We start from the raw sequence: 26,830 nt of genomic DNA on the forward strand, positions 1-26,830 counted from the left end.
TACCCTTTATCTGTCTGCCTCTCTCTACCTCCACGGCTACCATCCTACTTAAAACTACCAACATCTCTTGTCTAAGACTTTCCAGTATCTTCTCACTGGTGTTCCTGCTACCACTCTTAGCTTCTAACAAGCCTATCTACACAGGGCAGTCAGAATATTATTTTGACAAATATGCACTCCCCCAACTTGCTTAACATTCCCTGGTGGGTTCCCATTGCACTTAGCACTGCAGTCTGGCCCAGCCTCATCTTTAACTTCATCTTATACCACTGGCCACCTTGCACACCAGGCCTCAGCAATGCTGGTCCTCTTTCTGGTCCCTGAACACACCAAACCCCTGACCCCAGGAGCCCTGCATGTGCTCCTCCAGCTGCCTGGAGTGCTCCCCTCTGGCTCCTCACTTACATCACTTAGTTCTCAACTCATCTAAAACAGCACCTCCTCCCAGGATCTTCTCCAACCCATCATGTTACTTCATTCATATCACTCTCTGAAATAACTTTACTTACCTGTTTACCTGCCTATCGTCCGTCTCCCTCCAGAGTGTTTTAACTTGTTCTGTAATCATAATTGACAGTTAACATCACAGAGATACCCCCACAGAAGGCAAAAGGAAAAATTTATGACCACAGGACACAAGATGAGGGCTCCGAGTAAGGGAGCACAGAAAAAGGGAACAGATCGCAGACATGACCTCGCGTACCCTGCAGCTCAGCGAAAGAAGGGACAGGAAACAGAGCATCTGAAGAAGCTGCCAGGAGTAAATAGGGTCTGAATCTGGAACAAGATTGAGAGCAGAAAGCCTATGAATGCAAAAATTTCTAAAACAAAGATGATGGAAAACTTGGGTGATGGCTATATGCTAACGTTTTCTGTGGCTCAAATGAGCATTGCCAGTAACTTTTTAATTTCATGATACACACTTTTATGCATTCATTTTTATCATAAACTATTCATTCTCTATCTACACAAAAAAGAAAGGAAAATGATGGAACTTTCGACACCTGAAAACCAATCTCCTGACTATTATTGTATAAGAAAATTTATTTTGATTTAAGCACTTTTTAATTACCTGCCCCTTTTCAGAAATCTTCTTATCACGTACATCACGAGAAAAACACATAACCCAGGTCTATCATGTTAAAAATACACTCTTATGTTAAAAATATATGAAAAAGTTGTAGGCTAATCCTCATTATTTCAAGTCAAGAAAAATAATATATTTTCACTGCTAGGCACATTTAGGTGCTAAAAACTGAATACAAAAGAAAAATGATAAGGCCTTTGCCTCCAAAGGCTCATACTCTAGTGAGAAGTGAATAACATGAGTTTTGTTTGACCACTGTAATTAAGAGTATGTGACTGCATACCTACGTTTTGAACTAAACCTTAGGCTCAGGAGACCAGAAAAAATAGGAATATTTATGCACCTAATAAAAATACTCTAATGTAGGGGTTGGCAGACTATGACCCTAGGGCCAAATCTGGCCCACTCTCTGTCAGGGTTCCTTTGTAAACAAAGTTTTATTGGAACACAATCATGCCCACCCCTTTACATATTGTCTACATCTGCTTTCTTTATACAATGACAGAGTTGAGTAGTTCTGACAGAAATCAAGCCAGTCAGTCCCGACTTGCACCCCCAAACCCCAGGCAACCACTAATGACTTTCTATCTCTAGACTTGTCTTTTCTAGAAATTTCATATAAATGGAATCACACAATATACAGTCTTTTGTATCTGGCTTCTTTTACTCAGCATGTTCCTGACGTACATCTGTGTCAAAGTGTGTATCAGTAGTTTGTTCTTTTTATTGCTGCATAGTAGTATATTCCACTGCATGGACAGGCCAAATTTTGTTCATTTATCCACTGATACACATTTGGGTTGTTACCAGTTTTTGGCTATTATGAATAATGCTAGTATGTGTGGATATATGTTTTTTATTCTCTTGGCTAGATACCTAACAATAGGATTTCCATGACATACAGTAAGTCAGTGTTTAGCCTTCAGGAAACTACCAAAATGTCTTCCAAAGTGACCATACAACGTGTGTGTTACCATAAGCAATGTGTGAAGGTTCCAGTGTTTCCACATGCTCACCACTGCTGGGTATGGTCAGTCTTTTTACTTATATCTTTTCCAGTGGGTGTAAAGTAGAATCTCATTGTGGTTTTAATTTACAGTTTTCTAATAACTAAAGATGTTGAACATCTTTTCAGTTGCTTATTACCCATAAATCATCTAATCAGCAATTTTGACCTTTTTAAATTGGTTTGTCTTCTTGCTAATGAGTTGTAAAAGTTCTTTATATATGTGTGTGTGTGTGTGTGTACATATATATTCTGAATACAAGTCCTATATCAGATATATGTTTTGAGAATATTATATCTCAGTAGCTGTCTTTTCATTTTCTTCTTATTTATTTATTGAAAGACGATTGTACATATCTGTAGAGTACAACATTGAATGTCAATACTAGTGTGCAGTATGTGATGCTCAAGTCAGGACAATTAGTATAGTCAACATTACACAATGTGATCATTTTTGTGGCCCTTTACCAATCTCTCACTAACCTCCCCACCCTCTCCCCCACTTCTGCTGGCCTCAGTTCTGCTCTCCTTTTGGAAGTTCAACAAATTACTGTGATTGTGGTATCTTTCTTTTTTTATTTGTTTGTTTATTTTTTAGCTCCCACTTATGAGTGAAGACATGTGGTATTTCTCTTTCTGTGCCTGCCTTATTTCACTTAAATAATTTTCTCTAAGTTCATCCATGTTGCTGTGAATGGCAGAATTTCATTCTTTTTTATGGCAAAGTAGCATTACATTGTGTATGTATACTACATTTTCATTATCCAGTCATCTTTTGATGGATATTTAGGTTGGTTCCAACTCTTGGCTATTGTAACTAGAGCTGTAATAAACATGGGAGTACCGGTATCCCTTCGACATGATTTCCATTCCTTGGGGTATATACCCAGCAGTGGGATTGCTGGATCGTGCGGCAGGTCTATGTGTAGTGGTTTGAGGACCCTCCATACTGTTTTCCATAATGGAAGCATTAATTTACAGTCCCATGAACACTGTAGGAGGGTTACCCTTTCTCCTCATCCTCACTAGCATCTGTTATTCTCTGTCTTTTTGAGAACAGCCAGTCTAACTGGGGTGAGATGCTATCTCAATGTAGTTTTGATTTGCATTTCCCTGATGCTTAGTGATGTTGAGAATTTCTTCATGTGCCTGTTGGCCATTTGTTTATCTTCCTTTCAGAAATGCCTATTCAGTTCCTTTGCCCATTTTTTAATCAGGTTACTTATTTTTTTACTGTTAAATTGATTGAGTTCCTTGTATATTCTGGATATTAATCCTTTGTCAGATGCATAGTTTGCAAATATTTTCTCCCACTCGGTAGGTTGTCTTTTCACTCTGTTAATTGTTTCTTTTGCTGTGCAGAAGCTTTTTAGTTTGATATAAACCCATTTGTTTACTTTTCTTCAGCTGCCTGTGCTTTGGGGGTCTTATTCATAAAGTCTTTGCCCATTCCTACTTCCTGAAGTGTTTCCCCTACATTTTATTTTAAGAGTTTTATAGTTTCAGGTCTTACATTTCAGTCTTTAATCCATTTTTGAGTTGATGTGGGTATATGGCAAGAGGTATGGGTCTAGTTTCATTCTGCTACATACGGATGTCCAGTTTTCCCAGCACCATTTATTGGAGAGGCAGTGTTCCCCAATGTATGTTCTTGGTGCCTTTGTCAAAGATCAGTTGGCTGCAAGTATATGGGTTGTTCTCTATTCTGTTCCATTGGTCCAAGGGTCTGTTTTTACGCCGGTACGAGTCTTTTCATTTTCTTAAAGATGCTTTATGAAGAGCAAAAGTTTTTAATTCTGAAGCACAAGTAATCAGTTTTTTTCTTTATAGACATGCCTTTGGTGTCATGTCTAAGAAATCTTTGCCTAACCCAAAGTTACAGTTTCTCCCACATTTTATTCTAAAGGTTTATAAGTTTAACTGTTACATTTAGGTCTATGATACACTTTGAGTTAATTTTTATGTATGATAAAAGGGCCTGGGTTAATTTCTCTGTGTGTGTGTGTGTGTGTGTGTGTGTGTGTGTGTGTGCATACGTATGCGTGTGTGTGTGTGTGTGTATTTATCTCCAATTGTCCCAGCACCATTTGTTGAGAAGACCATCCTTTCCCAACCGAATTGCCTTGACACCTTTGTCAAGAATCAACTGACTCTAAATACAAGGGCTTATTTCTGGACCCCTAATCTTGTTTTATTGATTTATATGTCTGTCCTTACACCAATACCACACAATGTCTTCATTACTGCAGCATTAGAGTAAGTTTTGAAACTGGGGAGTATAAGTTCTCAAACTTTGTTGTTCTTTTTCAAAATTGTTTTGGTTATTCAAAGTCCTTTGTGTTTCCATATAAACTTTAGAATGAGCTTGTCAATTTCTACCCAAAAAAAACCTGCCAGAATTTTTGCTAGGGACTGAATTATATCTGTAGATCAATTTAAAGAGAATTGCTATCTTAATATTATAAACTGTTACAACCCATAAAGATAGAACACTTCTCCATTTAATCTATTTTCTCTCAGGGATGTTTTGTAGATTTCAAGTATACTTGTGGTTCTTTTATTAAATTTATTTCTAAATATTTTATTATTTTTGATGCTACTGTGAATGGGATTGATTTTGTACTTTAATTTTCATACTGTTAATTTGCAGTATATAGAAATATAATTGATTTTGTACACTGATCTTGTATCCTGCAACCTTACCAACTTCATTTATTAGCTCTGATAGCCTTTTCTTGTAGCTACTCTAATACTAGTTTGGTCACTATTTGCAAAGTATATGTCCTTTCCACTCTTTCACTTTCAACCTATTCGTGTCTTTGAATCTAAAGAGTGTCTCTTGTGGATAACATATGGTTAGCTCTTTTTAAATCCTGTCTAACAATCTCTGAGTGCTAATTATAATTACCGATATGGTTAAATTTACATCTGCCATTTTGCTATTTGTTTTAGCTATGTCTCAGGGGTTTTTTGTTTTTTTCTTTTCTTTAGTACTGTACTATCCTAATTCTTCTCTTGATTTTTTCAATGTATGTTTTTTAGTTATTTACTTAGTGATTGCTCTAGTGATTACAATATGTGTCTTATCACAATCTATTTCAGATTAGAACTGATTTAATTTTGATAAAAATAGCAAGTTTGCTCCAATACTGCTCCATTTTCTCCCTCATTCTTTGTGCTATTACTGTCATATGTATGGCAGCTATATATGTTATAATCCCAATAATACAGTGTTATAACTATTGCTTTGCACAGCCTTATGTCCTTTAAAGAAATTAAGAAAATATATATGCATACAGCCTTTTTCTACTTATCTGTAAACGTAGAAATCCCCCCCACACTCATGTATACACTATAGAACCAATTTTGTTTCCCCTTCACAGCTCGCCCTTAATGATTAACAAGACTGTATCAAAAGCAGACATCCTGTCTCTCCTACACATCTCTCAAAGCATTCCTGTCTTGCAATGCAGGAAGAAGCTGTTCATCACACTTGAAGACATCCTTCATCCTGTATATATCAAAGGATCCTGTTTTGCCCAATACATTTATCCATATAAACCTCAGCCCTCAGTCGATCAGAGAGGCAGCTGGGATTTTACCCCGTCTCCCTGTGACGTCTTCTGAAATAAATGGCATTTCCTTTAAGTTCCGTCTGGCGAGTGTGATTGGTGACCTACGGCAGTGAGCACCTGGACCCACACGGGTCAGGGATTGCCCCGACTAAGTTGGCCTCTCACATGTTGGCTGATGGTGAAGGAGAATCCTACAGGACTCGTTCACTACCATATCCACATATTCACCATTTCTGGAGCTCCTCATTTCTTCCTGTGGATTCAAATTACTATCTAGTACACCTCCTTTCAACCCGAAGGACTTCTTTGGAATTTCCTGTGAGGCAGGCCTTTGTTTACCTGAGAATGTTATTATTTCACCTTCATTTTTAAAGGATAATTTGCTGGATAGAGAACTTGTGGTTGAAATTTTTTCCTTCAGCATTTTGAATGTCATTCCAGAAGAATATATCCTTCTGGCCTTCACTGTTTTTGATAAGAACTGTATTGAACCTCTGTCTGTAACAAATTGTTTTTCTCTTGCTGCTTTCAAGATGTTCATTGTCTTTGTCTTTCGACAGTGTGCCTATGATGTGTCTTAGTGAAGATCTGTTTGTGTTTATTCTACTTGAGGTCTGTTGAGCTTCTTGGGTCTGTGGATTAATGTTTCACATCAAATTTGAGGACCACTGGCCATCATTTCTTCAAATACTTTTCCTGTCCCCCTCTTCCTCTGAAACTCCCATTGCCTATATGTTGGGGTACACGTAATGTTGTCCCATGGGTCTCTGAGGCTGTTTATTTTTCTTCAATAATTTTTATACCTTTTCTTCAGACTGGCTAACATCTTTGATCCATCATTAAGCTCACTGATTCTTTCTTTGGCCATTGCAAATCACTATGTAGCACACTGCTATGGGTCAAATGTGTCCCCCAAAAGTTCATGTGTTGGAAACTTGATCCATTGTAACAGTGTTAAGAGGGTGGGAAATCCGATTAAGATATCTGAAAGGTGGGGCCTTTGAAAGGTGACTGGATTGTGAGGATGCTGCACTCGTAAGTGGGTTAATCCATTCATGGAGTGATGAGTTATCATGAGTGTGGGCTGGTTGTTCTATAAGGAGCACATGAGAAAGCTCTTTTGATTCTCTTGCTGTGGGACCCTGTAGAGAGTTCCCACCCAGAAGTCCCTCATCACATGTGCCCCCTGAACCCTGGACTTCCCAGCCTCCAAAACTGTAAGAAATAAATTTTGTTTCTTTATAAATTGCCCAGTTTCAGGTATTCTGTTATAAGCAACAGAAACAGACTAAAACACACATATAGTGAATTTTTCATTTTGGTTATTTACTTTTCAGCTCTAGGAACTTCATTTAGCTCTTTTTAACAGTTTTTATTTCTTTATTGTCATTCCCTATTTGTTGAGTCATTCTCATCATAATCTTCTTTTAATTCTTTGGATGTATTTGTAACAGCTGCTTTCAAGTCTTTAGTAAATCCAACATCTGGGTCCATTTAGAGGCAGTTTCAATAGACTACTTTTTTTTTCCTGTTTCTCATAATTTTTTATTTAAAACTGGACATGTTAGATAACATATTATAGTAACTCTGGATTTTGATTGTCTTTTTCCTTGAGCATTGTTGTGCTTTTTGTTTTTAGCTTGAATTTAATCTGCTAAATCTCTCTCACCCACAGTATGTGGCAACCTATGTCTTGACTATTCAGTTTCTTAAAGTCTTAGCTTTACTTTTTAGCCTTGCTCTAGAGGTCACCCCTGCGGTCTGCATATCTGAGTGGTCAGCCAATGATCAGTCAGAGTTTTTGTTCAAACACCTTAAGCGAGTAAGTCTTTTGGCCTCTGCCAGTGGGTCTGTGTGGTCTGTGTATGGGTTGGAGAGCTCATTCAAAGCGTCCTCATCATTTCTCAATACTTTCCCCCAGGCCTTCTCAGGCCTCCTCAGTGCAGAGATTCAGACTCCTCTCAGCCAGGGCTGCATGGAGGTCTCAGCAAGTCCCTTTATGGCACTCTCATTTCCAGGATCTCCTGGTAAATTTATGGACCACTTCCTCAGGCTAGGAAAGCTGGAGGCATTTTCTATTAGCCACTGCACAGGCTTTTCTGCCCTCCACTCCACATCAAGTCAACGATGACAACAAAGGCACCATTTCCTTGGCCAGCCCTGCCCTGGCAGAATTACTTTGCAAAGGGATGGGGACCAGGCAAGAACACCACTATTCCCACTATTCTCCTTCAGAAGTCAGCAGTTCCTCATAAATGAATGTTTCCCAAATTGTTATTTGTTTTTAGTTAACTTTCAGTGTCCAAAAATGCTTTTGACAAGTTTGTCCAGTTTTACAGCTGCTTTGGGCAAAGCAGGGGTAGAAAATGTGTTGACTTCTTCATTATTTCAATTTAAAAGGGTTTTGTAGACTAGCATGGAAACATTTTTTCTGTGGGAGGTAAATTTAAGTTCCAACATAAATCCAGGTAAGGAAAATGTGGTATATTTACACAATGGACTACTACTCTGCCATAAAAAAGAATGAAATACTGCCACTCGCAGCAACATGGATGAACTTAGAGAAAAATATGTTAAGTGAAATAAACCATGCACAGAAAGAGAAATACTGCATGTCCTCACTTATAAGTGGGAGCTAATAAAATAAAAATAAACAAATAAAAAAAGAAAGAAAGATACAACAATCTCAATAATACATTGAACTTTCAAAAGAAAAGAACAGACTGAGGTTGCTGGAGGTGGGGGGAGGGAGAGAGGAAAAGGAGAAATTGGTCAAAGGCCACGAAAACTGATTATATTGTATCACATTGAATATACTCATTATCCTGATTTGAACATCACATATTGCACACAGGTATTGATACTCAATGCTGTACCCCACAGATACGTACAATCAACTATGTTCCAATAAAAAATTTAAAAGTTAAATTAACTTTTTTAAAAATACAGAAAACCAGAAACTTACCCACATAGTAAAGTATTAGTGGTAAGAAAAGACTGTCAGACTTCATTAGGGAGTGAACTGAGTTCTGTAAATGGGAAATCATCTCTATATTTGCTACTCTGATAGAAGAATTTTTTAAACCACCTGCTGTACCAGCATAAGACGGCTGTGTCGTCCTCTATAAGATCAGAGGAGCTCCTTTTCTTCCAACCACTTTATAAAGCTGCTGTCCTCTGTAGGGCAAAATAACCATCTCTCAAGATCCCACTTCACTGATGAATAGCTCTCACTAGGCTTTTCCCTGGATACAAAGACACCAGATTCCGGGGTCTGGTGACCAGAACACACACTTAATTCCTTCCTAGAGACCTGCAGATAATCTTATGTTCCTTAAATAAAACTGCTGTTCCTAGGAAGTCAGAGCTTACTTGGTTATCTGCCCTTCCTCTTCTGACCAGGTGTTCTCTCAGTTGGAACAAAGAGATCTCAATGAGTTACAAATATAATAAAAGTCCTGAGGGATTTTGCTTGTTCTTTTACAAAGCCATTATTCATGAAAAAAAGGAAAGGGGCTTAGCTGTATTCACTATACCAGACACAAATAGTGGCACTGATACATGAAGTCACTTGATTCTTTCCTGTGCTCACTTTGTTTACAGATGACAGAAATGAACCAAACCACCTAGCTATTGTTCAGCTTTTTTTTTTTTTTTATTACAAAATCCAACTTTTGTTCCCACATCTGGCTCAGTAACAATGAAGTCACTTAATTGTTCAAAAAAAAAAATTCCAAAGTTGACTCAAATATACAAATAAAAGTGGATTTTGGCTGTCAATACTAAGCAAGATCATTTTACCTTTCAAAATACAAAGTACAACATTATAGTTTACATCAAGATTTAAGACCTTTGGATTCTAGTTCAAAATATCATCTGATTAACAGTCCCCAATTCAGTCTCTCCTAGTATCTCAATAAATACACAGGAACAAAAATTTAAAGATTTTAATAACATCAAGAACTACATCTGAAATGTAATGACAAAATGCTGGAGCAACTGAAAAAGATAATTATCCACAAAACACATCCAAATTTCAGCTTATTCTCGTAGCTACTAAAAAAGGACTCTGAAAAAAATGCTCAGAAAAGGCTTCATATCTAAGCCCTACAATACCCGAATTCCACGATCTCGGGCCTCTACAACCAGAAGGAAACTGTCATTGTCTATTCCTCAGGGGTGCGTTTTAATAAAGGGTGCTACTGTCCTGATCTCCCACCCACCTGCACAAAAGTCCACTCATCTTTCTTCTATGATACTTCAGGAGGAAAGATATTTACGTGGAAAGAAGGAAAAGAGAAAAGTAATTCACATAATTCTGTAAAGCTCTTAAAAACAAAGGCGACAAGAAAGATTATGTGAGTTACAGCTGTTTATATTCTATATTTTGACTCATAATATAAAAGATCCAAGACATGGGAATAGGAAGAAGATACCACCACAGCTGAGCAAAAGCTGAGCTGGTCACAGCCTCCTAGAACTTGGGACCCAGGAGAAGAGGCGCACACTACGGTCTGCCGTCTGGCTGAAGACATGGGAAAATGGTTAGCGTGTGAGCAGAATGACATATTCAGTTGTGGCCAAATATCTCGTACATTTTAATCACTTAAAACTGACCGGCGAGGTTCTGAGGACACACACTGATCAAGAGTCAGTCCTTGTCCTCTCACGTTCAAAGTCTAGTCCAGGAGGCAAACACATACTGGCTCCCACACGCGTGGCACTCGCCAAGCACGACTCCAGGGGCTTCGTGCACTCCAGTCCACGAATCTGATACACAAGTATTTTCACATTTTAACACCTTTGAAATTAAGAATCCTCTCACAACTGATGGCATGTGATCCCTTTAGTGGTCCATAAAACAATCGTACATCTTACCGTCAATGGCACCTTCTATTTAATGGCACACGGTATATCGTTTAACCTTCACTACAACCCTGTGACGTAGGTATTATCATCACTCCTCATTTACAAATGAGGACACTGAGGACAGAGAAGCTGAGCAACTCTGACAAGGTGACAAAGCTACTGAGCAAGTGAACAAGGATGAGAGGGTGGTGTGGCTCTGGAGTCTGGGTCTGAACCGCAGTGTCGCACCGCCTGAGAACTCATACACACGATGTGCACACTACGTGAAGCACACATGTCATACAAGGCACAGGTGACTCACTCTGTTAGGAAAAGAGGAAAGAGCTTCACCACAGAGGCCACAGATCAACACGGCTCGGAAGGACGAGCCGGATTTCACGCTGGGGGCAGGGGCTCCCTGAAGATACAAAGGACCCAAGCGTAGAACAGTAGTGCGTGTGTGGAACTACAAACGGCTCATTGTGGCTGGGGCTGTGTCAGCTGACAGCAGAGGGAAGGGAAGGCAGGGGCAGTCACACAGGCTGCTGCTGAGCTGCCGAGCTAACAGCAGCCGATGCAGAGTCCAAGGCAGGAGAGAGCCATGGTCAGGAGGATATTTAAAAAAGACCATCTGGGCATCTGAGCACAGGACAGCCCAGAGGCCAGTGGGACCAGTTGGCAGAGTAACGCGAGAGTCCAGGTATGAGACGGTGAACAATAGAAACGGGTGGAGCTGAAAAGCAAGAGTGGACTTGAGATATCAGGAGGGAAGTCACAACAGCTAACAATCGCCACCATTTCCTGAGTGCTTACTGTATGCCAGGCACTGTCTCAAACGCTTCACGAATGTCAAATCCTCAAAACAACCCAAGAGGAAACTGAAGCCCAGACAGTCGTCCTTAGTGATGACCACACGTGGAGGTGAGAAGGAGGAAGGGAGGATTTATTCTAATGACCTGGCCTGGCTGCTTAGATGGAGAATGACGCCAGAGAGAGCATAAGAGAGGGAAGAGATCTGAGGCCAAAGGTGAGCTTGAGATAAGTGTGAGAGGACAGAAACAAGACAAATGGACGTAAGAAGGTGGCTAAGATTTAGACTAATCTTTGAAAAGAATGGGAAAGGAAACTGAAAAACCTCAACTAAAATAATTTTCAACAGGACTGAAGACTTACGTGAAGTACAAAGTCATGAATCTACAGTACTCCCATCACGTTTTGCCTCCCTCAAACACTTGGCTGCCCAAGCACAATAGAGATCTGTGTCCACCCAAGACTGGACACGTGCCTGGTGGTGCATGGAGTGACAGTGAAGCAAGGGGTTGAGCGTGCTGCTAAGAGCTGCAGGGATGATGTACACCAGGAAGGGAGGTCTGGAAGACACTAGCCAGGAGCACTGGAAAGGTGACATAGAAGACCATCAACTCCCAAGGCTCTCTGTCATTCACCGCACAGACAGGCATGTCCGATCTCAGGTGGCTCCAGTAGGAGCACTGTCTAGATATAGAAGGGCTTGTCTCAGCTGGCTACAGGAGTTACAGATTTCAGAAGCAGAGCAGCACGGGGCAAGAGAGTGAATAGTGAGGGTGCATGGCCACAGAAGACATGGACGAGGAGCTCAGACGACCTCTGCAATAGAGGCTGGTAGGTCATCCACCCTCCAGAGGATCAGGTGAAGACCACAAGGCCAATTGCCAAGAGGCATGAATGAATTCTAGAGCAGCTATTCCCAAGTGTTTGGGTCTCAGAACCCCTTATACCCTTAAATGTTGAGGAAACCAAAGAACCATAACCCACATAAACAAATAGCCACTGGTATTTACCGTATCAGACAGTAAAACTGAGAATTTAAAAAATATTTGTTAATTTAAGAATAATTATAATAAAACTACTACATGGCAATATAAATAACATTTTTATTTAAAATAAATAAAACAAAAACCATTAGTGAGAAGACTGGCATCGTTTTACATTTTTACAAATCTCTTTAATGTCTGACTTACCAGTCAACAGATGGATTTTCAACTGTTTCTTCTGCAATATCACACTGTGGAGCCTCTGCAAAGCCCCAGTGCACAGCCATGAGAGAATGAAAGTGAAAAAAAACTAATAGTGTCTAAGTATTATTATGAAAATAGTTTTAACTTCGCCATCTCCTAAAAGGATCTCGGGGGCCCAGGGGTCTCTGGACCACACTTTGCAAACAACTGACCTGGAGGATGGCAGATGGTAGCAATGTGCAGAGACAAAGAGCAGAATAGCCAGGTAAGCCCAAGACTGGAAGAGCAGTAAACAGAAAAGTAGCAGTGGGAGGCAGGAAATTTCTAATTGATAAGTCAGCGGACACAAAAGTTAGCTATCAAATTTGGTTGGCACCTGATAAGTTTGTTTTGTTTTTGTCTGTCTGGTGGGGATAGAGGGTGCAATATATCAGAATCACCACCCCAAAACCCAAATTCTGATGTGACCCTTTATTCCAAACAGGAGGGAATTGCTGCTATTGAAAGTATTATTACTAATTAAAATATGTTCTGTTGGGTGTATTGAGGGTAAGAAAAATTATTAAGAATCACTGGTTTACCTATATCTCTCACATTTTATAGGAGAGGTCAAATAAAACCCAGATAAATTAAGCAACTAACCCAAGAATTAGAATGAAGAGCCTTACCCTGCTTCCCAATTTAGTGTTCAAACTAAGATGAATTTATGTTATTTGCATACACATCAATCAACAATGAAGTAAAACCACCCCAAAATAAAGCGGGTGGGACACTGAAAATTTCCCGTGGAAAATCCACATATTGATAAGGTTGCGGAAGAGCTGAGTTTAGTGGCTGGCGCATGGGGCTTTGTCATTGAACGGACTTGGTTTTAAACTTTGAGCCTAGTGAGGACCAGTTGTGTAAACCTGGGGAAGGAACTCATGTTCTTGGAGTCTTTCTCAAACGTAAAGCTGAGATAACAGTACTACAGCCCAGGGCCTCTGTAACTATCAAACGGGAGTGCACTTCAGCAGTTAACATAGTATATCTCACATAGAATCAGTGTTTAAGAGATGTGAGTGATGAATGGTAATTTAGCTATTAACAATAATTTATTAATGAAAGGTGTCAGTTGTCCTTTACAGATTTCACCTTATTCATTTCTTAATTTTTGATATTATTCCTTTTCATCGGATTTTATTTTTAATTCCTTAATTCAACTACTTTTAGGAAATTTGAAAGTGCTGAAGAGATTACAGACGACCTCATATGAAATAAGGATTTTTTTAAAACGACCCTATTAGACTCATGACAGTGCACTATGTATAGTGTTAACATTTCAATCACTATTTTCATTAGGGCAGAGAGGACTACAAACCATGTTTTGCTATTTTTCTACTTCAGAAGTCATCCAGCAGAGCCGATCAAGCTATAGTTGGCACATCCAGCTGATTTCCTCTTGGCTGCACCCACAAATGCTTCCCGGCATTTGTTCAACAGGTATTTGCTGAGTGCCCAGTGCAGGCCAGTACCACACTGGGCACTGGATATGCTCTCCCTGTGCTTCCTCGGTCTCTAGCACCACGCTGCCCACTTACATCCAGGGACATGAGGGCAGGCTCATAAGAATGAGCGAAGGCTAGAAAACAGTGGATAATTTCCGGCAGACACTTCTACCTGTCAACAAAGGAACTGGAGATTAGGGAAACCACCAAGTGTCTAAAGTTGCCACTGTCTGCCAAAAGATCAAACAAACTGTGATATTTAGGGTCAACACTGAATACCAAGGATACTTTTAGTAGGGGTGTAAAATACAGGAGAGCAAAGTCATCCTAGCAAGGCTTCCTCCCTTAATCTCAATGGAGTATCTGAGTCTTCTAGAACAATGAAATTGTACCTAATTTTTAAAAAAATTATGTAAGGATGAAAATGAGAACAGGGATATAAGAAGATGCAAAAAAAAAAAAAAAGTAACTTAAGCAAGGGATGAAAGATTTTAAGCATAAAACAAGAAATGGGACCCTTACGTGAAATGCAAATACAGTCATCTGTCTTTGTACATATTATCTTCAATCATTTCTTCCCCTCCTCTCTCCAATTTACCAGAGAAAAAATGAATTACTGAACTAAATATACCTATAAAGAAAACTACGCTATCTACCTTAAGTGAATCACTGTATAGTATATGCAAGTATTGAAACAACACACTGTACCTCACAAACACGTACAATGTTAAAAATTTTTTTAATTAAAAAAGAATAAATAAATAATGTAATCATACTAATTCTATAGACCCAACATGTTAGCATTTCATGCTTTAAAATTTAAGTAGCTACAAAAAGCACTTTATATGTCTGTTTTCTAAACATTATAAAGCTCTAGTGACTAAGAAAAATTTTGACACAAAGGTAAAGCTTTGCATACTAGTCTACATAATAGCTCTCCAATCACTCTTAAGGTCTGAAAGGAAACTGTTCCAACAACATATGAGCGCTATTGAGGATTTTAAAAAATTTTTGGAAGGCAAATAGTGCCTAACTCATCCTGAGACTGTTATTTTCTTCCTAAGGCAAGTCACACTAAGGCACACTACTCTGTATTATCCCCAAGGTTAACTTCCGGGCCAGGAAAAGACTAGCAATCTCATCTCTCTTATGGGTGTCATTAAATTTAAGCAAATGTTCAATTTTCACTATGAAAAATAGATGCTCACACTCACTTGTTCTAATATCTTTTCACCAAAATGCCTGGCAGTTTTTCAGGTCATGAGCTATTCCCTCTACTACCATTTGTCTGTCTTTCCATAACTGCACTAAACAAAGATTGTTTATTAAGACAGCAACAAGTAGGAGGAAGTCACTATTTTCTTTCCCTACACAAAGTTAATTTATCTAAAATAATTTTAAAACTATATTTTTAGTCAATTGACATTAGAATATTATTTAAAGTCTAAGGTACTTTAACAAATATCAACCTCAAGCAAAGTACTTATAAAAGTCTGAACAATTTTAAATAAAGGGAGAGATTCTAGAGATTAAAGTCACTATTATTCAGATATTTATTTAAAGGTTAAAATCTTTTTAAAAGACCCCCAATACTACATTCTGATGAAGATTAGGAAAAAGCCAGACACAATACAGTGTCTCAGTGGCGTTTGTCATTCTTTGAAAAAATTCAACAGGATTTTCATGCTATTGGTAAGCAAGTGAAAAATCTTTTTGCCTCTTCAACTTAAATTTAAAAAATTTAAAAAGAATCTCAGTAAATAAGCAATATAACAACCCCCAACACACATCGATGAAAATCACAGACTTCTAGAGCTGTCAGTTACTGGTTTTGTGACCTTGTTCAAGTGATTTAATACTTCCAGAACCTCAGTTTCCCTATCTGTACAAGCAGATAATAACACAGTCTCCACAGATTGTTGTAACAGTTCAACAGGATATTTGTAAAAAACACTCATCAAACTGGCAGGCACAGAGAAGTCACTCCATCATTCAAATTCCAAAGTCCAAAAACTCTTTGTATTAAAATCATGTGGTTTCTAACACAGTGAATACAAAACTTGCATATAGCAAGTCTATAAACTTATAAATAATACACCACACCACAGGTAGAGCTCATCATTTGTAATTTAGCAAGCCCTAATTTTCCAAAACAATTTCCTCAATTCTTATCTAAAAGTAAAAAAAAAGCCCAGTTACTCATGCTTCTTTCGTATAAAACTTCAACATGGACACCATTTTTGAGTAAATGGCATTGAGTTATGTATGACAAATAACTGAATGATTTTGTTCATTATTTGAATGGATAGTTATACAGACTCAATTTCTCTCTTTCAGTATTCTAGCAAGGATTAGGATCTTGGTGTAGAAGTAAGATTAGATTCTGCAAGTATCCAAAGACAAAAGATGAGTCCTTGTACATTACCAATGAGTAATATTTTTATTTTTAATTATTACTACCTATTTTTTAATAATATACAATTGTTATTTTCTAGACCAGAAAGATATATCATCTAACTAGATAACATCTTCAAAACTCTCTTTTGTTTTTTAAATTGACTAATTTGGAACATTAGCTATGAAACTGACATTTTAGACATACCTTACCTGGCAGAGCCCCATTCCATGAGTAATCTGTGTTTCTTTTTACTCTAATACATTTGGACATAACAGAAACATAATATATTCAGACATAGCAGAAATTTTTACCTATATTTGGTAAATAAAGGCCAAAGTAATGCCTTTATTTACCAAAGAACGTATGTTCGTATTATTAGCATCCCTACATTAATGTAATCCCCCTACTTTATATACTTGATCCAAAAAAATAAAGCTTCCCTTACATGAATGACTGAAACTTCCAGTCATTTAACAACTGGAAATAAAGTTTAGAGTTCAAATACAAAAGAGACACTACACTGACTTAACAGTAGAAAGGAATCTGATTCAGACCCTTTCCTAAGTGCAGGGTTCTAAAAGATTTTCAAAAATCCAACATCCTATTACCTATTACCAAGTAACTTCCTATGGGAATTGGGAATGTTTAAAAACCTTGTATCATAAGCACAATATGCCAAAAGGCCTCTGCATTCTTTTGGATACAGATATCCATGTATTTGCTCTAAGGAAGAATAACCAACACATATAAGCCCCTACCTTTCTTTGTTCAGAACCCTGTTGGCTTCCATTACCTCTCCTCAATCTATTTAGCATATTTTTTTATAATGGCCTATCTCATAATCATAATGGCTAATACTTAGAAGTAATATAGTGCAACGGTAAAAAGCTTGGGCCCGGGATGGAATCAGACACACCTAGTACAAACCTCTGTTTCTCAGTGAAATGGGTGTACCACACACACTCCCAGGGCTGTTGCTAGGATGAAGTGATAATGCATGCACTCAGCACAATAACTGACACACAGTCATTACTGAAACATTAACTATTATGAAAAGACAATATAAAAAATCAATTTTAGAATTACACATGGTTTTCCAATTAAAATCCAACTTTTGGCTTAGTATAGCACAGCAGTATCAAAAGGCCTGCACCTTTATTCCAAACCACTGAGAGGCTTTCAAATATAGTCCACAGAGAGCATAAAAGAAAAAAATCTAAATCCATGCTGCTGCCTGTCACATTTTTTCTCTCTCATGGGATCATGGGATTGTCCTCAGTGAAGTTAATATTTTACCCACAGAGTTCCTGCTGAGCCACTAACTGCTGCTAATTAACTTCGTGAGGACAAATTTTCAAATGACTTGAGGCTTCTGCCTACCAGATGGCATTTCCAAGATCATAATTCACTCCTAGTAGAGTTAAGGCAGTTACTGATGACATCTTTATCTAGAAATCCACATTGTAGGAGTCTTGTTAGTACTGGCAGATAATAGGTGAAAACAGACCCCAGTACAATCTGTTCCTCAGGGTCACAGTGGATGCAGATAAAGGCCACATTAGCTAAAACTGCCTCTTCCTTCCCTAGCTTCTACCCACTTTACCAATCACCATGTCTGCTGCTCTGTGGTGAGCCTAAGAGGAAGAAAAGCAAATAGGGAGAGAGGCAGAGAACACGAAGTAACAGCACCACAAGTCAACCCACTGAACATGTCATTCAAGGCCAACAGCACAACTGAATGTATCTCTTATACAAACACTAGGAACCAATATCCAGATTCAAAAAGATTTAAAAGTGAGAACCTACAAATAACATTCAGAATGACAAAACAGCTAATTTCTCTTGCTGAGCTTCTGTCATCTATCAACAATGGGATTTATAAAAAAGAGTAAAGTGCCCCTGCCAAGGAGCTCATGTTCTGGAAGAAACAAAAACGAGCTGTAGTGCCCCGGTGGAAGACACGACCGCATGAACACTCATGACGCACTCTGAGACACCACCACCAGGAGGGACGAGAAAAAAGAACACAGCACTTTATAACGAAGAATGCCCTTTGAGAGCATTTTACCCAGGAGTTTAAGGGCCTCTTCTTGGTAGCCAAACCCTTTATTCAAACAAAAGTTCACCCAGACGCCCACAATATGGAGCAGGTAGGCACCATGCTCCTCAGCCAGGACACTGATTTAACCTGGCTTAGGTGGAGAAAGGTAAAGGGAATTGACCAAGGTCCTGAAGCTAATAAAAATTTAGCAGAGTCTGAATTCAAATCCATACACAACTGACTCCAAACCAGTGCTCATAAAATGGGCAAAAGAGCTAAGTAGGTATTTCTCTAAGGAAGATATCCAAATGGCCAACAGACATATGAAAAAATGCTCAACATCACTCAGCATCCGGGAAATGCAAATCAAAACCACATTGAGATACCATCTCACCCCAGTTAGGATGGCTAAAATCCAAAAGACTCTGAACGATAAATGCTGGCGAGGCTGCGGAGAAAAAGGAACTTTCATACACTGTTGGTGGGACTGCAAAATGGTGCAGCCTCTATGGAAAATGGTATGGAGGTTCCTCAAACAATTGCAGATAGATCTACCATACGACCCAGCTATCCCACTGTTGGGAATATACCCAGAGGAATGGAAATCATCAAGTCGAAGGTATACCTGTTCCCCAATGTTCATCGCAGCACTCTTTACAATAGCCAAGAGTTGGAACCAGCCCAAATGTCCATCATCAGATGAGTGGATACGGAAAATGTGGTACATCTACACAATGGAGTACTACTCAGCTATAAAAATGAATGAAATACTGCCATTTGCAACAACATGGATGGACCTTGAGAGACTTATATTAAGTGAAACAAGTCAGGCACAGAAAGAGAAATACCACATGTTCTCACTTATTGGTGGGAGCTAAAAATTAATATATAAATTCACACACACATGCACACACACACACACACACACACACACACACACACACACACAAAACCGGGGGGGGGGGAGAAGATATAACAACCACAATTACTTGAAGTTGATACAACAAGCAAACAGAAAGGACAATGTTGTGGGGGGAGGGAGAAGGGAGGGAGGTTTTGGTGATGGGGAGCAATAATCAGCCACAATGTATATCGACAAAATAAAATTTAAAAAAATAATAATAAAATAAAATAAATAAATAAAATCGTCACTAATGCCTCCTGGTGGAAGTCGGAGCTTGAATTCAGTCTTTTCTCATGTACTGGTCTGCAATTCAATTTTATTACCAATAAAGCATGCTTCTGAGGAAAATATCTTTTTAATATTTCCTAACATTTTAAAAAACTATACACAATTATACTTAACACCAAATATCTGTACTCTGTTTCCAACTATTTTATTTTACTGAATATATGTCAGTGGCTGATACACAGTCTGGGCTTTGCTACATTCCAAGTTAGTAGCTCTGTTCTTTACGCTCCCTCAGCCCTTCCTTTGTAACAGTAATGACAACGTGATGGGAAGTTTGTAAACTTCCTGAGGTGACACAGCATGTCTTTTTTATTCGTCACTGAATCCCAGCATCAGTGGAACAAACATTTGTTGCATGAATGCCTTAATGTTCCCAACTCAGCTGTGCATTCCAGAGGTAAGGACCACATCTCCACTCTCTTTGAGTTTATGGAATAGCGTGGCACACAATAAATGTTTGTTCAAATTGGCAGATAGCTGAGCCATATGATGGAGGTTTAAAAGCACTTTCCTACAGCTCTTATAATCCCATACATAGTTTGGCAACACATTAGATATATGCAATTTTACTGCATATACAAACATCTTTTACGTTTTTTCTTTAGGCCATTTATTTTGTTGAAAATTACTTGCTAAGTTACAAAGAAAGTATTTCAGCTTAACTTCTCAAGGTTAACAGGCTTTTCCACTCTTCCCATTTTAACCGTCCCACATTTCTGCTGTTTATATTTAAATTATGGCAGTTCCCTTGTGATGTGTTCCAAAAATCTGAGACTATTTTTTGGAACTCAAAACAAATTTTTCCCATAGAAAAGTTGAAAAACAAAAAACAAAGCACATGAAGGGCGATTCGGTTCCCACGCCCATCCACAAAAGCTTACTTAGCACATTAGAGTACTACAGGACCTAGCCTCGCTGTGCTGCCTTCTCTAGGGAAAATGCCTACTAACTCCAAGTGGCTATGCCTGAAACACATTTCTATCCCTACATACACCCCTTCCCTTATTTCCACTTCTGCTGCTTCCCCCCAGTTCTGCTCTCCCTGGGAACACAGACAGAAGTACATTCCAGCAGCAGATACTACAGGTATGAGAATTAGGGATGGGGCTTTGCTCCAGGGGTAGAGGGAGGAGACAAGAGTTAATTACGGTGGCTAGTCACAAGACTCCTGTGGAGCGTGCCCTAAGACGGACCCCAGTGGTTCTAAAGGAGGCAGAAGCTGTACCCAGGAAGCAAGGGCTCTAGGAGGCTAAGCGGACAGAGTTTGCTGTCATGCAAAAGTCACGTGGCCATTCATTCACTCAGCCCTTCACTCATTCAGCAAACACTTGTTGAGAACACAGTCTCCTAGGGACTGTACCACATTCACAGGCATGGAGTGACTGCTGTCACAAAATTTGGAGTCTATGAGGGCAAAACACATTATTCAAGTAACTTTCTAATACATTTGTCATTAAAAACTAAGATAAATTCTCAGAAAGAAAGGAACACAATTCCATGAGAAGGAGTGTGTAACAAATCACCTGTCCTAACGGAGTCATCTAGGCAAGCTTCTCTAAGGACAGAACACTCATGGTGAAATCAGAAAGATCAGGAGGAGGAGGAGGATGGGAGAAGGAAGAAGAACATTCCAGAAAGAGGGAACAAAGCCTGTGGAAGAAAGCAACACAATATTTTTCAAGAAAGGAAGGAAGCTCAGTCGCGGAGAACAAGGCAAAGGGGTAAGAAAAACAGGCTGTATCCTAAACTCGTTCTTTTGACAAACATTACTGAGAACCTACCAGCAGGATCTTTGCTAGGCCCTTGAGATGGAGCACTATGTAAGACAGACAAGATCGACACTCCTATGGTACTTACCTTCCGGGGGGGAGGGACAGACCAAGAAGTAAACAAATGAGATAATTTCAAATAGTGATATGTGCATTGCGACTGCCACCGTTTAGCTGAATTTCTGCATAAGGAGTTCCATGCACACAGATATACCTACTACTGCAGCCTCATTCAAACGTTGCTAGTTGTGGCATACATCAAAATACATACAGGGATTGTTCCCATAACCAGACCATATATTTTTTGCAAGCAAGGCACGTATGGCTGTTTTTAAATGATAAGTGCTAGATAAAAGAAGTAAAAATGTAGACCTATCTATATCCCTCAGTATATGAAACACATCTGATGTGCTTGTTTCTCATCTGACAGGACAGGGAAACTACTACACAAACAATATACTTCAGCCAAAGGAGAAAGAAGGAAGAAGAAAGGAAGGACTTGCAAAGTGTGCCTTGAGATGTAACAATACCACCACCACCCCCAGCTCTCTCTCAAACATACACACCACCACCACCACTTGTAATTGGGCTCCATACTCAGCTGCTAGTACTGCCACACACCCTGCAGTAGCATCCTGCCATGCTGCCTCTCCAACCTGCTAAAGCCCTTGTTTCAAATTCATGCACCATGTCCCCCAGGAAGGTTTTCTCTGAGTCTCGCTGCTAGCTGGGTTAGGCTTTCCTCTGGACCTTCCTTCTCAGCACACGATATTGCAAGGTGCATTCACGTGCCTCCATCAGACTGAACTTCTCCCGGGAGAAGCTGCGGGACGGTGCCTAGCGCACAGTAGGAGGGTGCTAAGTTGGTCTAATAAGCAAAACAAAGGACTGAATGAATCAATCAGTAAACAAATAAGCTAATTTAACAATTAATAGCCCTTACTGGAATTCCGTCTACCACAAAACCATGAAGTAACCTTTCTACTAAATTGAGACTGATATTTGTGCATCTCAAGGAATTCACTTCAATTCTTGTCCTTCACACTTTGACACAGTCCATGTGTCCCCCCACCCACATCTTATGCCTGAGGAACATGCTCCGCAGCTGAACCCAGTGGAGCCCCAAAGCCCCAGCAAAGTGGTCCTCAAGCAAATCCCACTGCTCACTACTCCCTGCCCTGGAGTCAGGTGTCCTGTGATCATTGAGGCCAAAAGAAATGGACAGAACAGAGTCAGAAGGAATCAACACCAGGGGCATATGTAGCACAAGGGAAAGGTTCTTGTGACAGATGGATGGAAGGAAGGTTCCAGGACAGGGAGATGGGGCTGGGGCATCACTTTAGGTCTTTGGTTGAATCAAGCAAGCTCCAGGTCTCTGGGCTGCAGCTACAGAGGGACAGTCAAGGCAAAACACCCTCTCACCCCCTCCACACTGCACAGGTCCCAGGAAACAGGCCTCAGCAGTTGCCTTCCAGAGTGCCTGATCCCTGGGGAACAATGAGGTCATCTGAGGCTGGAAAAGATACACAGCCAACCATTTCCCCCAAATCATCTTAAAACATATACACACAAAATAAACTTCGGAGACAGATCTAAAACACAGCAGGATGTCCAAAAAATGAAGCTCACATACTTCCTCTCAAGAAAGACTCTCCTGTCTGCTGACATCTGGAATTCCTTTAACAGCAATATTTTTTCATTTCATAAAAAAAGATAAAGGGCAAACTGCCTGTGACTGACAGTGTGAACGAATTTCAGTCAAATGAAATTAAATTACTTAAAACAGCAGGCTCAGAGTAGAGCAGACACGGGTTCAAACCCACCGCCGTCTAGATGCACGGCCTCAAACAGCTCTGTACAAACGCAGTCTGTATTTGTCTACTGAGAAACGAGGCACCAGCACCTCTCAAGTGCGAAAGCACACAGTGGGGCACGTGGGCAGTCCCTCTGCTCTTCCACGTGTTTTGACTGGGGATAAAAAGCAATAAGGTACTGGGTGTCCAAAGAGAAAGAATGGATAAAAAAAAAAAAAAAAAAGCAGAGAAAAGGGAGAAAGTCAATACTGAAACTATAAAAAAGATACGGTACTTACAAATACCTCACACTCGGTGGCTTCAGCAACTCCAGCTGTGGCCAGTGAGGAATTCTCTTCAGGAGAGAGTTGAGAAGACATGCGGCACCCTGCCCCACAGCACTCAAGTCAAATGTGCCCTAAGCATCAACTTAAATATCTCCCACGATAGACACAATACTCTACAAATCCCATGTTAAATATTCTCACCGTACCTGAGGTCATCCATCCTTGGGCCAAAAAGGTGCCTTTTGACATTTCTTCTAGCAGTACCAAAACCATCCCAGCACTGTAAAGAGCAAGCACTCCAACTCCCTTCTGTTACTGAAAGACAGCTGCCATGTCTCCCCCTGGACATCTAGATTTCCTTCCTTTGAGGGCATCTTCCTCCAAGGGTCAATGTTCCGTTAGACCCTTGATTCTTATAACTAAACTCAGAAAAATGTGGGTGCATATGAACATCTATAAGTTTGCTTAAATGAGAAAATATACGAAATTCTTAAACCAACTTTCTAAACTGTGCCTCAATTTAATTTTATATTATCTTCCTCCTTGCACTTCCCTTTATAATGTTTATCTTTTATTAAAACTTTATTGAGGTAAAACGTACATGCCATAAAACTCACCTAACTTAAGTGCACAATTCAATGAGTCTTAGAGAATTTACACCACAGTCCAGTTTTAAAATTCTTTCATCACCCCAAAAACTTCCCTCATTCCCATTTGCAGGCAATCCTTACTCCCATGCCCTGTCCCCAGCGACCACTGATTTACTTTCTGTCACTGCAGTTTTGCCTTTTCTAGAAATTCCACACAAATGGGGTCACATAACCACAGTCTTTTGTGTCTGGCTTCTCTCACTCAGCACGCAGTTTCTGAGATCTATCCTGTGTGGCATGGGTGTGTCCTGTTCACCCATGTGTGAGTGTACCACAGTCTATTCCCCAGTTGATGGGCCTTTGGACTGTTTCCAGTTTAGGCTATAACAAACAATACTGCTGTAAGCATTCACAGACAAGTGTCCATGTGGACATATGTTTCCATTTCTCTTGGAGCAGAATTATTAGGTTACATAGTAAGTATATGTTTAAGTTTTTAAGAAACTGCCGAACTCTCTCTCTCAGTAGCTGCCTTTATTTTACATCCCTGCCAGCAATGTGAGGGTCCCACTTTCTCCACAATGTCACCGCACTCAGTACTGCCCTCTGGTGGGTGTAAAGTGGTATCTCACTGTAGTTTTATTCTGCATTTCCCTAATGACTAACGGTGCTGAGTATCTTTTCATATGTTTATTTTGCATTAGTATCTCTTTTTTGGTGAAGTGTCTGTTCAAATATTTTGTCTCTTTCTTAATTGAGTTATTTTCTTAATATGGAGTTGTAAGAGTTCTTTAAATATTTTGAACACAAACCTTTATCAGATATACATTTTGCAAATATTTTATCCTAATTTCTCTAGTCTTTTCATTTTTTTAATCATGACTTCTTCTGAAGAGTAAAATTTTATTTTGATGAAATCCAAACTATCAATTTACATTTTATTGTTTTTGCTTTTAATGTCATCTCTGTCTAACCCACTGTCAAAAATATTTTATCCTATGTTTTCTTGTACAGGTTGTAGAGTTTTTGTTCTCACACGTAGGTCTCTGATCTATTTTGAGTTAGTTTTTGTGTATGTTCTGAGGTAGAGGTCAAGATTTATTATGTATTTGTCTGCATGGGTATATCCAGTTGTTACAGCACAACTTGTTGAAAAGATAATTCTTTCCGCCAGTGAAGTGCCCTAGCACTTCTGACAATAGTTTCACCACATCTTGTTCGACTGCTTCACGCATCTACCCTCACTAGTAGCCACTGCCCCGATCACTGCAGCTTTCTGGTAAGTTTTGAAATGAGGCAGTGTGAGCCTTCCCCAGCCTTGTTCTTCTTTTTGGACTACCCTAGGTCCTTTGCATTTCTATTTAAATTTTAGAATTGGCTTGTTAGTTTCTATAGAAAATCCTGCAGGAATTTCGACAGAGACTGCATTGAATCTATTTATCAAATGTGGAAGAACTAATACATTAAAAAGATTTGGGTCTTCCAATCCATGAACATGATATATCTCTCCATTGATTTCCACCTTTAATTTGTCTCAGCAATGCTTTTTATTTCCAGTGTAGTGGTCTTACACTTCTTTGGAAAATTTATTGCTAAGCATATTGTTCTTTCTGATGCTATTGCGAATGGATTTTTTAAATTTTACTTTTGGACATTTCTGATATATACAAATAACACTGATTTTTGTATACTGATCTTATATCCTGTGATTTTACTATTATCTTTATATTGTTTTGAATAAAATATTTTTCACCTCAAGTGTTAATCATCAGGTCCTGCACATTTCCCTTACCTTTTATACAAAGCTATACCAAGAGGGAGGCAAACATTTCAACTATCTTTTTAAAGAATACCTGCTTCAGAACAATCATCATATATGTGTCATATATCACATCTCAGATATTATGGAACACTCCAGCAGGATCTGCTAGTACACTTTGTCCCTGGGTTTTCAGCCAAGAACCTTTTACACATCTCCACTCCCAAATGCACATCTTTGGCCCAGCTACCTTGCTCCTATTGTGTGACTAATTAGCTACCCAGCTCCTATTACATGTCTCACAGATACCTTAAAGTCAACATTCATTTACTCAGCAAATATTCACTGAGTGTGCACTACATGCCAAGCATTGTTTTAGGGGCTAAATATATACCCACTTGAAATACTCTATCCCCTCAATATGCTCCCCACCTCAACAAAGAGTGCTTGCATCTACCCAACTGCTCCAGCCAGGAACCCAGGAGTCCCCCTCGCCACCCTGTTTTCTATCTGCACTTCTCGTTAATCAGCCCTTTTCAATTTACCTCCTAAATCTCTCTCTACTCTGTTCATGGCACTCTTTCTCCCCACTGCTATCACCTACAGACTATGCCAATGGTTCTTAACTGGAGGTAATTTTGCTCCTCAGGGGACATTTGAAAACATCTGGAAACATTTTTTGTTGTCACAGCTCGGGGGTACCACCAGCATTTCGTGGGAAGAAGCCAGGGAAGCTCCTAAGCATCTTCGAATGCACCAGGTCAGTTCTGAACATCAAGAATTATCCACCCCCAAATGAAGACAGTGCTCAGGTTGAGAAACTCTGCTATAAGTAAACGCGAGAGTGATGCATACCAATGATTTCACTTTTGTATTTATGATAGTTCTTCTTTAAAAAATTACCACAATTCAGAATTGTTTTTAGTGTAACAAATAAAACCCTATTTTGAGCCAACTCTACTAAAATGAAATGCATATTTATATGTAAACAAAGGGAATAC

At 39.3% G+C, this 26,830-nt stretch overlaps 1 protein-coding gene across 6 annotated transcripts in view; it reads right to left on the reverse strand.

Annotated features, from left to right (window-relative positions):
• MBOAT2 (membrane bound O-acyltransferase domain containing 2) overlaps positions 1-26,830 on the reverse strand; it is a 129,696-nt gene that overhangs the window by 55,663 nt on the left and 47,203 nt on the right. The window contains exon 1 of one of the 6 annotated variants that reach the window (XM_063078236.1): positions 510-530. The exons of the other annotated variants lie outside the window; for them this stretch is intronic. The gene's annotated coding sequence lies outside the window, so the exon portion shown is untranslated. Of the gene's footprint in view, positions 1-509; positions 531-26,830 lie in introns of those variants that run through there. 6 annotated transcript variants of the gene reach the window in all.

This window comes from Cynocephalus volans, chromosome 14 (genome assembly GCF_027409185.1).
Source record: "Cynocephalus volans isolate mCynVol1 chromosome 14, mCynVol1.pri, whole genome shotgun sequence".
Taxonomy (NCBI): Eukaryota; Metazoa; Chordata; class Mammalia; order Dermoptera; family Cynocephalidae; genus Cynocephalus; species Cynocephalus volans.